Here is a 19,422-nt window from a genome sequence, read left to right on the forward strand (position 1 = left end):
ACAAAATTGTCCCTCTGTGCTCCTGCCGATATCGCTCACGTAACGATCGCATGTTCAAAAACAATCACTGCGAATTACAAAATAATATATCAACGAATCAATTCCAAAAACTCCAAATCAATTTGCTCGCCAAAAAAAAGTAAGTACACACTAGGTTTTATTGGGGCCTTTAAGGTGGATGAATATAAAGTGGATTTATAAGGATTACGAGAAATGGTCGCAGGCCCCCTCTCAAAGGAGGGGTAGGGGGGTGGTATAATCTCGCGCGTGAATTGGATTGGCTCGTATGTAAATGTGCGAGTAAATAAATAAGGATCGTGAATCGAATATAGCGGATCAGTGGAATTGAAGTGACGGTGGAGATTGCTTGGAGGTGTCAAGACTTTGGCTGTTGCCTAAATTGATATAGATAGAAATTTGAATAGCTAGAGTTAGGTCGTATTCCTGTCGTGGATCACTTTTGGAAGGCCTCGTGTCTAAGTACGCAAGTAAAAACATCAAAGAAGTCGTACACGGCTGCGAACAATGTTTCGACTACTTCAGGTCGTATCATAACATCGCACCGAAGCCGTATGCCGGTTCCTTTACGGCAAATAATGTTGTTGAAACGCGTCGTTTTATTGACAATTATTATTTCACATCTCTTCCTGCTGCCGTCGCGACGACAACGACGGCGTCTATGCTTCGGCGAATAAATAAATAAAAAGATTTACCACCGGTGAAACGGCAATTTTATATCGTCACCGAGGGTTATTTGGAAGTTACGTTTTGACTGTATCTGAGACAAGTACCAAGCATAAGCGTTATTTATTGCCATGATATCTAAATTTTAAGTTATTTTAAATGAAAAGTGATATAACAAACAAAACAAATTTAATAACAATAAAATTACTCACCTTCCTACGCTACCACGATATCCATCTCGATAGGTCCAATGCAAGTCTTCTAAGCTTTGTCACAACAAAGTCCAAGACTTCCGAAAGCATCTCGCAACTAATCCATCAGGCAGCATGCTAATTCCGTGTAACTGGATTACAACGATACGATAGACTTCGACGCCTATTTTCGGTTCGACCGATCTTAAAACGACCACTAACGTCGCTGGGCTATTTCCCTTTCCCTCTAGCATTAAAGCGCATGAATGAGATGCAACTACGCCTTTGAAAACTACTAGTGATTCAAGAATATGTCCCCTTGGCTGAGACTTGAACCTAACCGTGTTAGTTCTGCGACCAAACTTACTACATTGAATTATTGCGTGGCTTTGGCCCGTTTTCTAAACAATTTAATTATGTATCGAATGTCGTGTGTTCACCATATGTGATTACTAGAGGTCAGAGCAGACAGACTATATTTATTCAAAATTTTATAAACAATGAGTTGATAATTGCCACCATCTAAAAATCTCGGGAAATTTGTTCGACTTTCGTATCAATAAAAATAACAAACTAGTGGAATATTTTCACAAAAAAAAAAAAAAAGCATTATAATATTTTTTTTCTTAGTCTTAGTCGTTATCTTCATCGCTGAAGGTCGTGTCCCGGAAGGTTTTCGAGACTTTATGTTTTCTTCCTTCATTAATATTTGATGTAATGAAAATAACTTCAAACGCTGAGAGCACATTTTTTATTGTCTTCACCGTAACTAGATCACAAGTAGGGAGCGAGGGTGGTGCTAGATCTAAAAAGTATTCACAAATTTGATACAGTATTACCAACACTTTATGGACGATTTTCTCCCTTCTGGTTCTGTCTTCGAACTCTCTCATGGCAATTGTTATAGGAAGGGGAGTGAGAGCGGTCACTTGGTTACTCCATCGGCTATGTGATCGACCGCGGAGCATCTTTCCCTCCACCTTACCCACCACAACCAATTTGTCAAGGTTGTCTGGGTGATTGTTAGTCCTTCTAGCGGTCCACGGTATATAACACATCTCGAAAGCATCTTTTTTTTCCATTCTGATGCAAGATATTCAATGAAAAGAATTATTGCAAAATTGTCATAACTTTAATTTTATTGAATAGCATGATGTTTTACTAAAATGATATTCATTTATTTTTTTCTGAAAAACACCTGCGGCGATGAAAGTAAAAAACAGTACAAAAGACCTGTAACCACAAATACATACTTAGATCAATTCGTTTAGCTTACTGACGGGGTGGCGTAGGTAGTTTGGCATACACATGCAGGTCCTGTCAGTTCGAAGAAACTTTTCTTTGTGTTCGATCTTTGTTTTAACAATTATAACTAACTAGTGAAGTTATAATTTTACTTTAAAAAAACCATTTCTTCTAAATACACTACCATAGCAAAGTAATTCTTAGTTACACGTCAAAAATATAAAGAAAAAATCATTAGAATAATTTTACGATTTCATAGGGAGGTATTACTCACTCTATATTGTTACTTCCTTGAACTCTATTTGAATATAATCTGTCGATTCTGATCTCTGGTGATTACCCTTGTATTTATACTATACACATAAGATGATAGAGCACGGATCCGGAAAATAGACTTCCGATTCTGGAGCCGCGTTGAGACGAACGCCAGTTTAGGCGTTTTATCGTTTTTCGCGTCATCTCTTCATAAACCGCCTCTGTACACAACACGGCGCCCAGTAGAACCCTTCTCGTGTCGCGAAGCTAGATCGCAATCTGTCCCTGCGCGGCCCGCCCATCGCGCGGTTCAGTGGCACCAACAACGATTACTAATCCATAGTCATCAAATCAAGCCAGACGTCTTAATAAACCGAAATCATATAAACCACTCATAAAGCCCCCTGCGCCCTGCACACCGGACTACACTAAAAAAGTTACAGTCGGCAGTTACGGCTCCATTACCGTAATGAATGATGTGTCTCATCCGATCTCTGCAATTACAACTAATTGAATATTAACGATTGCTTATAAAACGGAAATTACCGCAGTGAGTGTAAAAGTGACTTAAGATGAGATGGCCCTTGGTTAGGGCGTTACGTCCAAAGGCATGGCAGATTAGATGGGTTTGATTATTTCATTAAAGCTCTTCATTTCGTCGTATTCAAGGCAATCTAAGTAATTACTTGCATTTCATTTAATTTACAATTTCGATGCGAATATATGTAGCGGCAGTATGTGTCTATGACTTAAATTTCTAAGTTTTAGTAGCAACACCTCTCACTGATGGTCAAGGAAATTAACGTAGTACCGAACCTGCATGATGAATTAGCCAGGGTGGCGACTACATCCTGAACCAGAGAGTTAAAGGAGAGCTTTAGAAGAGACCCGGTCCCAGATGTGGGACTTATAATGACGATGATTGAGATAGTCATCATCATACTCAAGACATATGTTTTAAGACCATCGGCGTAAAGTATTAAATCGAAATGACGAAAAATAATGTATTTTTATTATAATATGAAAGCATATTGTGTTGACCTATTTTTATCAACTACCCATAAAATATTTATCAGTAGTCTCTAAACAAACAGATCGAGGAAAACACGGCGAGTTATCAATATGCCGAGTCACGTACATGATTTTTTTTTGCTAACAGTCTATACATACTGGATACATATATGTATGTATGTACATATATAGGCAGTAGTTTATGCCACGGACAAACTCCTCGTGGTCTGCATTCACCGAGTCTACAACGTCACAAATGCTGCGTGGTCGCCATCAACTATACCGAGTTGAGAAAACCTTGGATTATTTTCTCTTATTTATTTACATTACCAATAAAATTAGAAATAGACATAGAAATAATATATAGAAACCATTTATTGCAATTTAATAAAATTAGAAGGGCTGGTACACAGAACTGCCGATTCATTAGGTTAAACATTTAAAGGAGAGCTAAAGAGAGAGCTATTCTTCCTCTTAGCATGTCGACTCTGACGTTTATATTTGTGAGGACCAGTACTTGCGACTGACACGGCATTATCGGTGGCGTTGTACGGGTCCTCGCTAGCTGTTTTCAAAATGAGAGTTTGAGTAGCATTTTTCACCCACTATTCCATGTATTGTATATATGTAAGTATTTATGTATATATGTAAATATTTGATATTGTTTTTATTTTACATAACCATTGTTTTGTTGTGCACGTAAACCCGTAATTTCAGTTATTTAGTCCTGTATTTAGGTCCACAGGAAGCAATTTCTTTTAAAATAAGACAAACCTTTTGTTTGTTTTTTCTTTAAACGTGATTGTGATTTTCCTGTACAATAAACGATTAAATAAATAAAATAAACAAATAAAAGAGAGCTTTATGTGCTTCTGTGAATAAGTACCGCAGTATTGCAGCGGGAGTCAGCGAATTGTACCTATGTGTTTTTTGTACATGTGTGCTAGAATCGTAGGACAACGAAGTGAAGAGCAGGTTTCACTTTAATGATTATTAAAAATGATGATGACTTCGATGTCAACATTTACATTGCCAAATCTTGATACACAGCTGCTTTAAGAAAGTAAACAAATAGTTTTTGTGACTCACAATTTCCAAGTAATGTGTTTGAACTCCCGGGCAATACTAACTTCCCACACCCGGACACTTTGTACGTAACATAAATACAGGATAAGCCATATTGATAACTATCGGTTGTCCGTCCGTTTGTATCAGTTTCCTGCCCACCGGGGGGCTCAAAAACACACCTACCCTAAATGATAGGCTTTTTTGTTACGTTTTTCTGAAAACGGATATTTTTTGTCGAAAAAAAGAAATGTAAGAAATCATCGATGGAAAATTATTGAACGGAACTTGATTCCGACGTCGAACTGCAGTTATGAGCGGAATGAAATGCTTCTTCACTGACTCTATACAAAATCGATAAATAACGAGCGCAATTCACGATGCCAATTGATGTAACTTAAAAATTTGACGAAAACAAACTATTCACAACACAAAATGAAATATTCTGGATCAAACTATGCAAATAACTTTATTCCATCAAATTGTAAGTTACGTACATTTGTGTTAAAGGGGATAAAATGTGACCCCTGAGGGACTCTTCAGAAGTTTAAAACCCGACTGGTCAATAATTAACACGAGATATGTCTTTTAGAAAAAGGTGACAAATTATACCTATTTCAAAGAAAGTATAGTAAAAAATTTAAAAATATTATTGCTACATAATATAAATGTGAAAGGCTTATATTGTAACGGAATGACAATATGCAGTTCAGTACAGTTTACCTCCTTGCAGCGCCTACATATCACCGCGTCAAGTGGCCGAAGCAATTCCCCACACTCAATGTGGTTACACACAATAGTCCTCAAACAATACATACTACTACACTAGATGCTATACACAGTACAAGTGTGAGCAAACAGTGCAATAAACCAATCAGACTCGAGCACTATCAATCGCACTTCCTGCCCAACGCTAATGACTAATTACGCTTGTACTGTGTCTCCTACGTCTCCTACTACATCTATTGGCCGTAATTCTAAATCTTCAAACAAATTTCAGTCTTACTTCGGCGTAATCTTGTTTACATTTGAATTTACACTGAATTGTAGTTACGATCTTCTTGATTGTGAGAGTTTTAGTATGCTCATTAGGTGTTTAGTACCTTTGAGAAGACGTGCTTATACAAATCTCAACTCTATCATCAAGATGGGAAGGTTTGGGATTAGATGTAGGTGTGAAAGGACTTAGGAGGTGGTTCGAACTTGTCGGCAAGATATCGGCGCGTAATGAGTTGAGTGCCGTTCAAAACGTCATTATCTCTGTGCCCGCCGCTGGTTTGTTATACCTTTCAGTTTTATGAACTCAGCTTGAACTTGCTCTGCTGTTCTTGGTAAATAATTGTTGCTTTCTTAACTTTTATTTTTAATTTAGCAATTTTTGTATCAATCATCCATCATCAGCGTCAACATCAATCCATTGTACGCCCCATTGTTAGACACAGGCCTCCTCTAAAGATACAATGACACATTGGACCAATGAAGATTTGAAAATTCAGACGTTCTCAAAGGGTTGTAGTTTAGCGAGAAGTCACCAGTGCATGCCGCCACTGAAATTCGAACTGCTGACCTCCCTATGGAGAAGGAACCGCTCTTTTACTGGGCAACCATAGCTGTCAATCATTGCTAAAGTTTATACTAGAGAGTTTAAATTAACAGGGACTGTAATAACAATTAAGAATCGACGTAAAGTCACACAAATCTATTTTAATTTATTTATTTTTGTCTACGACGTGAGTCAAATTCATCAGAAATCAACTTCTCCATCTGAGTTGGCAACTCTATCATCGACACGTCGTAATTTCAGTTCCACATGGCATTTACATGTAATTTGTTTAATCAACCTGAACGGATTACGTCACTAATCGCCACTATGATACGTTCCGTTAATTGTAACATATCGATCGGTAATTGGTGCCCGCTCGCGTGCTCGACCTGTTTCGTTAACAAATCAATGGCATTGTGTTTGTCGGCAGTCGCCTTATCGTGTCGAGAATTCATTGCCATGTAAACATATTTATTACTAAGTGTTGATTTCCGTACTAGATACCTTCAAAAGTTTTTGTTTATAGATGTCATATAGGTATTTATTTGAAGGGAGAACAGTTGCTTCTCTATTTAGAGACTTTAATTTCTGAGCATATTTGTAAATATTTAAAAGCAATACCTCTCGCTAATAAATAAATTAATCACCTGAGACCACATCACATGCGTTGCTCTGATTCCAAAGTAAGTAGCTAAAGCACTTGTGTTATGGAAATCGGAAACAACTGTACCACAAATACCCAGACCAGAGACAATATAGAATAATTAGTTTTCTATATATTATATATTAAAAAAAACGTGTGTAATACCCAACCTATATTGGGCCAGCGAACCTCCTCCTTAGAAGAGGCCTATGCTCATAATTCTAAGGTTATGTATAAACTTCGCCTCGTCGTTTTATTAATGGTATAGAATTCATGCTTACCTTTTATGGTATAAGTCACATCTAGTGACAAATTATGTCAATCCGTATTAGTTAATCTCATCATTTACGGCACTTTGGCTAACTTCACCGATCTCCCCCCACTTTTGTTATGAGAAAGGTAACAATAATGTTTAAGAGTCGTAATACATAAAATTATGGAATAGATAACGGTGTTTTTCTTATACTTTGACATAGTTTTATGGATCGCTAGCAATCTATGGGAGATAATGAGTAAGAACTACGAGACGTCGGTTAAAACTGTAACGACATAAAAAATAATGATGACTATGTAGTATTGATTTTTCATAAGTCCCCATTTGAATTTGTAACCAATTGTATAACGATATCAGACTTCGTGTTACATCGAGAGAACTTTAGACAGGGAGAATTTATATGCAAGCGAAGCAGCTAAGCAAACCAGGGAAGGCAAGACAGCTAAACAACGCGGCAAACAGTGCAAAGTTAACGTCCCAGGTTTAACATTCAGGTCGCAGCAAAATTGGCAAACTAGTAAGGCAACGGAGTGAAGAGGAGAGGAGAGGAAACTTGAAATCTCCGGGTGGTCGTTGTTTCTTAGCGCTAACTCAATTACTGCGACAGGTCGCCGCGGCCGCGATGAATGCGTTTTGCTCGTATTGTGCGTTTGTAAGATTGTAGAGCAAGCGGATTTTGAATACACGCTTTCAACTTACATTGGGTTGCGTATATTTATAATAAACGTAAGCTACTTTAAAATAGAGCTTAGCACTAAATCTGCAGACGTACACCCAGCTATCGGGCACAGGTCTTAGTTGTCGACTACTACACAGTAATAATGAAATTTATTTCCTTCCCATAGTACACAAAATGTTTGTTGTTTGAAAAGGTTAGGGCGTATTCTAGGTTACTCTGTATAATATGGGTCTCCACATGTGGATAAAGTGCCCCTAACAGGATGCAACTGCGAAAAAAGTTATTGTTATCAAATTTAAACAAATTTGAATTTTGAAAGTGATGGAAAATAAAAAAGGGACGAAAATAAACACAGCAGTTAAATATTAGTGATTACGGTTGATAGATAAACGACGGTAGTAAAAGAGTTGCATGTAGAGAGTGTGGCTGTGTGCGTTAATAAGCGTGTGCTTGTGTGTTGAATTTAGTGTGTGTTGTGTAGAATGACAAAAAACTGTGCTTGTGGCAGCAAAACAAAAAACTGTGAGCGCAAAGAGCATCTCACTATACGTACAGGCAGGTTGTACGTACAGCTTTCGTTGCATTTTATGCGCGTAGCAGCAATCACTGAGCGGTGGTAAATTATTCTTCTGCACAAAAAAGATACAGTCTCTATGCAGGTTAACTTTGACACCGGTTTGCAATGAACTGTGCGATCGCAGACCAGCTGGCAGCAAGCCGCCAGTGGCTTGTCCCTCGCGGCTCGGCGATTCGAGCGGTCGACATAACTCATCTCGCACCTCGCACTCGGTTAACTTGCAAACTTTGATATATCGCCGGTTCTCCACCTGAACTCAGAGGGTAGTTGTAACTATTCACAGAGGCACAGCGACGCCCGCACATTACTTATTCTATTAAACTGTCCGGGGTATCTCTTATGAGGTTTGGTAACAATTTCAATTACTTCAACACCCGAAGTAATATATTGTTGGCAAAACAAATTACAAAAAACTTTTCAGTAACATCATAAACGTGCAATTCATAATTCATACAAAAGAAAAAGAGCTAAAAATTATGTTTCCGCCCGGGATCGAACCGGGGGCCTTCTGCGTGTTAGGCAGATGTGATAACCGCTACACCACGGAAACTATACCCTTGTGTGCCAAATTCTACATGTCATTCGACATGTGATTAAGTAACCAATCCGTTGATATGATTGACCTACATTAAAGCACCGCGCCGGCGCCAAGTAAATCAACGTTATAAAGATTAAGCGCTTATCTTAATTATTTTACTACTCGACATTTACATAATATCGCAGACAATAAATTATAGATTACCTACTCGGGCAATATAATCAAACGTATAAACGAGGGGCATAACCGCATCACCGCTAATGTAAATATGTAATTCGACAACATAACTTGTTCCAAGGGTTCCAAGGAATTTCAGCTATGTTCTTTTTTACCCTTAAGAACTTTAATTAAACAAATATTCAAACGACTGAATATCGCAAATGTAAAAGAAATAGGATATAAGCATCTGCTAAGTACATACTTAACATAAGGGCCAAGAGAAGCATCGACAAGATATAGAAGAAATGCTAGATCGCGAGAAATCACTGTCACAGTGAAGAATGAAAGTTTTAATACAAATATTACTCTGTTTCCATTCAATAAATCTTATTTTATAATAATGAAGTAGATAAAGTCAACCAGTCATGATATGTTCCAATGCCTGGGTTCTCCTTAGGGTGAATGTTTCAATTTTTTTTTTTATAACACCAAGCGACAGTTGCTGTGCTACTCAGAGCTTGTTACATCGCAAAGACCTGAGAGGCACTGCCACTGCACCCGTCACCCAAAGACATAAGTTGACAAATCCCATGTGCCTGTACCAGCACCCTTACCCTTTCAAATCAGAACGCATTAGTGCTCACATTACTGCTTGGCGGCAGAAATAGGTACAGTCGCAGTACTTCCCTGGACGAACTCTCTAGAAGCTTTACTGCTACTATATGCATATGAGCTCACACGTTTTCAAAGCACTGTGAACCTCTTTGGACATGCAGATTGCTAGTAAGAGGTGTTGCTATTCAACGTTCACAAATTCAAATAATGAACTTCCTCGGTGGCCTAACAATTTGTACTGCTGGATGAGGAGGTCTCGGGTTCGATTCCCGGTAAATGAATTCAGTTGCTTTGGTACTGGTTACTGGTTTATTTCGTACAGTTGTCTGGCACGTAATTGTATAACAAACAGATAGATACATGCCGCCACAGGGATTCGAACCGTCGACCTCTCAATTGAAAATTAACCTTTCTCCTACAAGACTACCTCTCTACCGCTCTTTGATTAATAGTATTATGTACACGTATCACCTCTAAGAATATCTAATATAATATAATCGTGCATACACACGTACATCAAAGTTTCTGCATCACCTCTAAATCAAGCGATCTCAAACAGGTCGTTACAGACAATTACTAGGACGAGCGGGGGAGGGGGCGTTACGCGGGGGTAGAGGGGTATAATGATGCTTTATAGAGCAGATATATTATCTTGTTAGGCACTTCTCTGATGTTATTACCTTTGAGCTTGCAAGTTTGGGACACCTTAGACGGGGGCGCCTATTGATATTAATAGCACTTTGATTATTGTTTCGAGTTGGGGAATGTAACTCCACATGCCAAATTAATTTCGTATGCCCAATTCAGGGTTAATTTTACTTTACAGTTTCCATGCATATCACTCTGTAATGCTGCTGTAATTATACACTTTACCTGCAACCTTACTTGCAACAGTCAGCCGTGACCACGGGATGGTAAAGGGTTCGAAACTTTGGTCTGTCAACAAACATACGCAATTTAGATCCGGATATTTTCATCTCCTATGGCTACAACCTTTACGTTGCTATAACTCTGCACTACACCTCTACACCTGCAACCTTTGTGCTGCTATAATTTGGTACTGGTGTCTATCTTATAATCGGATAAGTGAAAGGTTCTCGAAATTGTGGCGACAGGCGTTCTGCTCCTTCTTCTACTGCTTCCGCTTCTACTCTTCTGTTTGTTCACGGGTCGATAGCTAATCAGTACTCTGTACGTTCAAAATGAGTGTTCAAAGTGTCTCATTGTTTGATACCTAAACAAAACACAATGAGTTAAACTCCTTACTTGTAACTGACTTACAAATACTCGAGTAGGTACGACGTAAATGACAATGCAGTTGAATAAAAGAAAAATGTCTATATTAAAATAAATGTTAGTACAATTCCCTTCTGAAGCTGAAAATAAACGCCTTCGCAATTCTTAAGGCAGCTGAACCCCCGGCTTTCGCACCGGTCGTTTCGATACAACGACCGCCAAAATTAAAAATAAATGACTCAGAAAAATACACGAAAGTCCATGATTTGATTAAATTAAGAGGAAAACACTCCGCGCGGGCGGAAAGGGAAAATAAGATTTCTCTTTTGTTATTAAAAGCTTTTTTGTAAACGACGGCGACTTCATTTTGCAAATACGCCGATTTGCATGAGTTGATTCCGTCCGCTCCAATGGAGTTCACTAATATTTGAATAATGCTGATGTAAATTGTTTATCGGATTGCTTTTTCTTATTAACATTGTGCTACAAACAGGACGCACGAAAATGTGGGTAAAAGGTAATAGTAAATGTTTTCCTTAGACATTTTATTAATTTTTTAGGTTCCGGGAATGGCATTGAATTATTATGACGCGGAGTTTTTGCTTATACAAAGACAGTATTCATTTAGATACGCACATGTCTCAGTAATGAATCTTAAATAACGGCCGCGCACGCGCGCTCCGCGGCGCCGCTGCCGGCGGACCCCACGCACACGCAACGGCGAAAACTGAGCCCAAAGCGATAATTCTAGTGGACACTAAACTCCATAAACTCCATATGGCGAACAATTTAAAGTGAAGATAGCCCCGCGGCAATAAAATCGGTCGTTAGCGGTTAATTAGACGCGCTGTGCGACGACATGCGATTTACGCCGCCGGGTTGACCCGCAAGATAATCAGGGACCGAGTCAGAATCTAGCAGTCAGAAAATAACAAAATGGCAAATTACAAGAAAGTGAATCATTAATTTAAATGCTACACTACTAAAGAAACGAATTAAAAACGAATAACAAAAGCAGATGATTGAAATATTGATTTATGGACTCATTTTTGATCGCTTTCTTACAAAACTACCATTTTGTTATGCTATTCATTTTATCACTTTTTTTGCGAACTAAAGCGGTGAGCAGCAAATATATTTCTACATTTGAAAGGTAATCATAGCGGAAACCGTACATCTCCAAATCCGTCCCTCAAGGCTCTTCAGTGCCACACAGTGTCCACTATACAGTGTCCAGGCGATCGGATCGCGTGTCCGATAAAACATGGTCACCCTCACCCCGCCGCTGTCCCCGCACCCCACAGGCCAGCGAGGCCAGTTATCGCTCCCAAGAGGACACTTTCTTATTGTATGGGACACTTGTGCGAATTATTGTAAAGGAGTGGAGCCGTGATTTGTGCGTCATAAGATATTTAAATGGTCATTGGAGGGCAATAAAATTAAAATGTTACAATTTAATAATTAAAAATTTCATAGACTGTTTACAGATAAAAACCAACTCCTAAAAAAATTAAAACAATGATGTTAGCTGTTCACAGCTTTCATAAGCTACGCTTCTTATTAATTGATTTAATCAAGACACAACTTGGAATAACAATGTCAACAGAAAACCATTCGCGATAGTCTCAATGGATTTCTCTAGGCATTGATTAGAATAACCAACATCCAATCGCAAGACGTCGGTCGTATCGCGATGGTAGCGACCAATAAATCTCGCTGATTTTATCGCGAGACCAAACTAGTCGTGGTCACTGGGACCACGGACTCGCACGTACTCGCGCGACCTGATAACTTCTTGGACAAATTATGGCTGCTACTTGTATAGGTTTATACAATATTGTAACGACATATCAAATTGCAAACTGTTAAATGGCAAGTGTTTGGCTTACAGACGTTGAACGTCAGTTGTATTCTGAAACAAATTAGATATCATTAAGATTGTGCTTTATATTGATAAATAACTAGTGCACTTTGCCACACGCAAAGCCTGAAACATTTAGTCCTGCAGTTGTAAATGCACTTGGTTCTATTTAATCACCGATCGTTAAATGCGCTCCATTCATTAGTGTTACGTAGTTAGTAAAATAAACTCAAACGCTACTACAATAAGAACTGAATTTTAAAAAGTCAAACTACATTCTCATGTTGTGTATTTAGTAAACAAAGGAATGTCAATAATCAGATCAGATTAAAATTCTAACGGGAAGCTGGTTTACGATGTTACTTTTTGTTTCTTTTTTACACAACGTCTGTGAGTCTTCGTTAGTGACACGTTATTGGCCACTGATTTATTTGAAGAAATTAAAACTTTAGTGTTTTTTTAATGCTTCCTTCAGATAAGGGCTCGTAAACGGAGCTGTTACAGCAGAACAGGACGTTTAGTGCGGTGATAGCTACATTATCAACGTACAAACAAATGGTTTAAATAAGCACAAATTTACTGTTGTTGTTGTTGTTGTTGTTAAATTCAGAACAGGATTTTGATACTAACCTCAGTTTACGTTCTTAAATATAGTAAATTTGTAAAGAAGTACAATCATCTTTTCTCACCTGTAAAGACTCTGAAATGTAACAATAAAGGCCTACACATGTTGAAGCGTCCTTTTAGTATTCTCGGTCTATAACATTCAGAGCCCCACTGTATTATAATTAAAATATATAATGCGGTCCCAATAAACATTAAAAGAGAAGATACACATAAGGCCTGTGTAACCCATCTTAAGAGCTATCTGCAAAGTAAAGCTTTTTATTCTCTAAAATAATACTTTTTAGAAAATGATACTTAAAAATTATACGAATTACCAAGTATGTAATTTGTAAAAATTATGTCAAATAGCCACACATAAGTGTATCAGGAATGAGACCTGAATATAAAAGGAATTACTAATGTTTATTGTTGATATTGTTGATATTCCGCCTTACTGCCACGCAGAGGTCCCAGACTCGATTCCCGGGCCGAGAGAAATATTTATATGACCTACATTTATTTCTCTCGTGAGTTAGGGTGTAATTTGTGGTTGTCTATGTGTATGTCCATGGCACCCGCGACACAGGGGTTCTTCAGTGCGAGGCTATGTTGAATGTGTACGTTATTATTATTATTATCCCTGATGCGCAGAGTGCGGGACAGTCCCAACAGCATCCTACAAACTGTGGCTGGTAGGATTACCTCTCCCATGTGGCAACGCTTCATGAGAAAGGTGATTTGAAAATTAATGTAAAAAAAATGAATCACTAATTTATAAGCACTTTTCTTGTTATTAGTACTAGCAAATTATGGAACTCGTTGTCCGAAATAAAAAGAATTTTAATTTTTTTATTTAATTGCTTCTTAAAATTCTGCTTAGTTTTCATTATTAATTATTCCTAATTTTATTTTAATAATGTAGTTAGTAAAGTAAGGAGGTGATGCCCTCTGAATGTTGCAGCGCCCCCACGGGGTATTACATGTTAAGTATCATTACCATAAGAACACCTGTTATATAACCATGTACCTTGCAAATACAGAATATAAATATGAGGCTACGCATTATTCTCAACCTTTATCCAGGATAATCCCATCTACAAGCAAGATATTAAATTTAAAATATCGCCATAACTAGATCCGATTGCCATGCAATTTACAAGTCGCTAGTATCATTTTGACGTCGTCGTGTCATTGTTTTCAACTGTCTTTTGGTGTTTTCAATTTCCTTATACCATCAAATTTGTTAAGCTAGTGCACAAGGTGCAACACGGTTAACCTGTTACGAGACAATAATCTCTCTATTAATAATTGTATAATTATACGTGATGCTGCTAGAACCTGTGTTCGCAAAGAAATCAATTAATTAGAATTAGAAATAGAATTTAAAGTGTTGCCGAAATATATGTCAAGTTGAAAGGCCTAGTAAACGTTGTATCATGCCGAAGAAGTATAACAAGAAACTAATACACAACAACCGATGACCTAAAGCAATACAAGTGTCACAATTAAGGTTTATTAGGGCTTATCAGCGCGTGAGGGTCCGAGTTCTAGTCTTGGGGGTGTCCATAATTGCCGGGTCTGTCATAAATACGAGTTATGGCTATCTTAGGACACTGATCGCGGATTAATGCTGGGCCCATGCCTTCGTGGTTATTAACGCGGCTGGTCAAACGCTCTACCATTAGATAAGGAGAATTTCTTCGTTTATGCCTGATATTTGTACCTGCGACGTCCTCCTGAGCGAAAGTAAGTCAAATAGACGTGACATCAATCGATGTTTGCAGAAATTTAGTTTCTTTTCAAGTTTCTCTAAATGAATATTCATTAAATGGAAAGTTATAAAATGTTTCTCAGTCACATTTGCATCCTTTTCGATTTTACATGATAAACATTCTGTTTTCGTGTTTTTCGTTGTTGTGGAATTACACAATTTATCTTTTTTGTATTGAGAAAGAAGTGAATTGTAAAGCCCCTGTAATGGGTGTCCAAGTTTTAAATCTTTCCACGAAGTGAAGCCACTTACTGGCGAATTATCTCGCCACGCGGAGCATGACACTTTCAACCGTTATTTATAACCATTTGTGGCTTTTATCTTTTTCGAAAACTTTGAATGACTTTAGTTCCTTCTTCCGTCACTGATAAAACGCTAATTGGTACCGTAACTTGCATTTTACTTGTATTACATTTAACAAAGATTTACAAGTTTCCGAGCAAAAGACAATCAACTTGATTGGGTTCCCCGGTTTGTGTTAGCTCGAACCAAACACGGTAGCGTGTTCGTGCTCGGGCTTTCTTTGCCTAAAAACTTTCTTTCCAAAAACCTCTAAGACAGAATGAGCTCGGCTTAGCCAAGGCTCGGTTCGAGTTAATTAAACATGAAATTCAATTAATAGCGCGGGCCGAGTTATCGCGACGAATAAAGGGCAGATCCCTTCCTCCTAATTAAAATGTATTGCCTTATTTAACTCATTTTCCACTTACAATGACGCCGCGCGACCGGCTCCAACTTTTTAATCTGACTCAATCTTGCTCCGCCTTAAGTTAGCGCGACGTGACGGAGGAAACTCCACCTTCTCCTCGATTGGCTAGAGCCTCAAGTTTGTTGTGTCTCCAGTTTGCGTCGAGAATCGCGTATAGCCCAGGTCTGGAGCTCGGAGCGACGGTATCGCTCCGAGTCACAAAGAGGTATTTGCGGGGCCTTAAGGCTGAACATTAGTTTTTAAGGGTCTTATTCTGTTGTGCGCTATTAAAGCGAACGACGCCGATAGAATTAGCGGTGGCAATAACATTAATCGGTTTTCTCAGGCCCCAGACAAATGAGTATTGAGATTACGACTTCGTTCACAAAAATAATAGGTCGCTACTTCAGTTACAAGGTAATAATTTAAGTTGCTTTTGTGGAGTCATTCTCTTTGTATCGTACTTTTCTCTAGTTCTATATGTACGTAGAAATTGACCATATGAAATACTGTACTGTGTATGCAAAACAATTATATGAAGCACTAAAAGCTTCGCACAACACTGTAGGAAGCCCTGGCTAAGTGCCCCGGACCTGCAGGGGGTAGAATTCTGACCCAAGGCCAAAGCCTACAACGAAATGAATTCTCCTACAAATGTGAAAAGAAATTATTTTTGTTTACACGTGGCATTTAAATATTTGTTTTACTTTACATAGCAGATAGAGCGTCGTTGTTTACATAATAGAAACGTGTTAAAAAGTAGAATCTGAATTGACGATGCTTTAAAACCCAGTCGAATGACAAACATTACGCGACTTCGGTAACAACCGATGCAGGAATTCACTTTACAGTATTTTCCAAGACGTGTTCTGATATTCATTCCAATAAAACTAAATTTCACAATTCCGCTTAAAATTCCAGATACTATTTACAATAATGCACAGTTTCTGAAGTCGCAATAAGCCCAACGAGAACAATGCGTCATCCAAACAATCGACAATAACGTAACGCAATAAAGGTCGCGCCGCCGCCATGAAAGAAAACTAAATAGCCCGTGCCGGCCTCACTGGCTGCAACTACCCTTGCCACTCGCACCGCCACTGTAACTTGAGCTATCGTATATCGAGTATCTTATCGAGAATGTGTACTGTGTAACTCAAGTCTAGTTATAAGATTGGTTAATAACGGGAATAAAGTTACAAGTTCTAAATATCGATACAGCAGTATGTCAATCCAAATACTGCCTACAGCTAAGCTAGTGTCTCCTACTTGAGTAAATATGGAATGGCATCTCGGCAACAGTTGCTGTCGCTATTATCGTCACCTGCCGGCCACGCTTACATCCACTAAGAGCAAAGACTTATTGGCCTCTATGTGACGATATTCAATCACGCAAAGGACCATTTCAAAGAACGGCTCTAGCCGTAGCTGTAGGCAGATCAATGTAGAGTGGACGGCGGTAACAATTATAAATAAGTAGGTTGCGGCAATAACGCGACGTGCATTATATCAAACAAACTGCCGGCTACACTGCGCCACCTACGAGACATGTACACACTAGAAGTGCTATACACCCAGACAATTGTATGTAGAGTTACGAACTCTCTCTTAATCAAAGTCTACAAAGATTTTTGTTGATGGTATAGGTAACAAATTGTCACGTGGCAGACGGCGGCAATATAAGTAAGCACCTGGACACCTTTGCAATACTAATACCTAAATGTCCATAACGTCCAAATGCAATAACTACATATATTGATGTTAGCTCAACACTTTCAAGGCTTGCAGGTCAATTTACCATTCGACTACGTATAATTTTAATTTTTTTGCAACTATGGTTCCGTTTCTTCCAGTATATCCAGTATTTTAAAGTACTTTCGCATCTACAATAAGAAATGTACTCTAGTCTATGAACATTGAAGCAATTCATAGGCCATTCATAACGGCGCTCGGCGCAGCGCGCAGGCAGACGTTTTTATTCCGTCGACAATCATAAAAACACACTCAGTGTAGCGAACGAGTCTAACGTGCGCGTATTAGCCACTTAAATTTACATTTTGCAAGCATTTAATACGACACTCGTGAAAGTTATTATCCGCGCTATTTATTGTCGCGTTTGTCGAGGTATCCAACGTTTATGAACGCGACGAACATGTCTTGGGTTGTTGAATATGTACAACACAGCGCATATTTCAAATCCTTTCTTTTTAATGCTTATATTAAATCCACGTTCATTTATGAAGAAAACATGCCTAATTTCATATCTAACCATAAAGTAGACGTAGAAAATAGACAAGAATATAATAAATAAATTTCATAACTAGAAGCAAGTTAACACTTTATTAACGTTAACGATCAGGTGAGCGGCAACAAGATCGCACGTGTGTCGTGGCGATCGTTTGTCACATAAAAAAACAGTCAAATTACTCTAAATGGAAATAAAATGAGCGAATTCAATTGCTGTACCTGCCGAGATCCCGTGAATCCCAATATTCATAGCTCAATAGTGCTGTAGGACAAGCCTGACTATTTTCAATTTTAAACCAAAAAAATATTAAGTATTTACAAATTAAAAATCTTATCAAACAACAATATAATACCAAATTGTAAGGAGACTGAAAAAATTATATACTAGTAATTACTAGTATAATTTTCGCAATTGCGATGTGTAAAATTCAATAGAAACGAATATCTTAGTTTACCTTAATTTGTAACTCATGCAAAAATTGTATTTATTATGTTAATTTTATCGATATGAATGTGAATGTTGGGGATTTTTGGCAACACTAAACTTACAGTCCCGGAATGCGAATGCGGGATTTATTGCACACGTCTGTCTGCGGAGTTGGTTTACTTTGTGTTGTGAAGATGCATCGCTTTACTTATTTTATTTGCATACTTTGATGCACTCCACTTTTCACGTTTCAATTTCACCCGAGTTGTGCCTGCGCCTGCGATGAGAAAATTTTACGATTATGTTTTTAGAATTTGGAATAAATATTCTGTGTAGGTACTATTTATTCTTATGTAGTAAAATAGTAAAATGTTTTCGGCCGTGTTTCTTTGTATTGTCTTATTTATAGATGTAATATTACGTCAACGGAAAATAGAGCAGATACAATACCACACTAGTGATGTCATACTTATTCTAATTTAGACACTATTTATTAAATCTGTCTATTGTATTACTTATATAAACCTGAATTACATATTAACATACATTAGATCCGCAGCTCCCGACGTACCGCAACAACCTCATAAAATATTTTGAAACAAAATATTTTCTCAAACGTATTTTAGTGCATTCCCCTAAGCCTCGGAAAGGATTATTTACGGCTGATTTAGGACTTAAGCCAGACTAGGTGCAAGCGAATCCGCGGCAAATAACTAGTCTATTTATATGCGGACATTACACTACAACAGTTTGTCAAAAAGGGACGTTATTCTTTTATGTTGTGTTGTGCTTTTTACTGTTTAATATTGTTTTCATTTACCATATTGTTTATCACCATCTTGGCATGTTCTTTATGGTATTTCTACTCTAAAACTGTGTTATTACAGTCACCCAATTAGTAGGCAAGTACTGTGGACAGTGTTTGATGTGTAGATAATTAGAAATATTACTTCATGATTTTCTATTTTTTGATTAACGACTTGCAAGACACGGTTGTAGAAATCAGAATTGTGGTGTAACCCTCTTCTGAATTAAATATTACTGTCTTACGTACACACATCAAAAAAAGTTTGCGATCACTTTTAAAACTTGAAATATTTTTTAATT

General features: G+C 37.9%; 1 non-coding gene across 1 annotated transcript; it reads right to left on the reverse strand.

Annotated features, from left to right (window-relative positions):
* Positions 1 to 8,644: 8,644 nt before the first annotated feature.
* On the reverse strand, positions 8,645 to 8,717 carry Trnav-aac. The gene has a single exon. It is a non-coding gene; the product is annotated as a tRNA-Val (tRNA).
* Between the last annotated feature and the right edge of the window lie 10,705 nt (positions 8,718 to 19,422).

The sequence above is a fragment of the Hyposmocoma kahamanoa genome, unplaced genomic scaffold, assembly GCF_003589595.1.
Source record: "Hyposmocoma kahamanoa isolate Upper Pololo Valley unplaced genomic scaffold, ASM358959v1 206, whole genome shotgun sequence".
NCBI lineage: Eukaryota > Metazoa > Arthropoda > Insecta > Lepidoptera > Cosmopterigidae > Hyposmocoma > Hyposmocoma kahamanoa.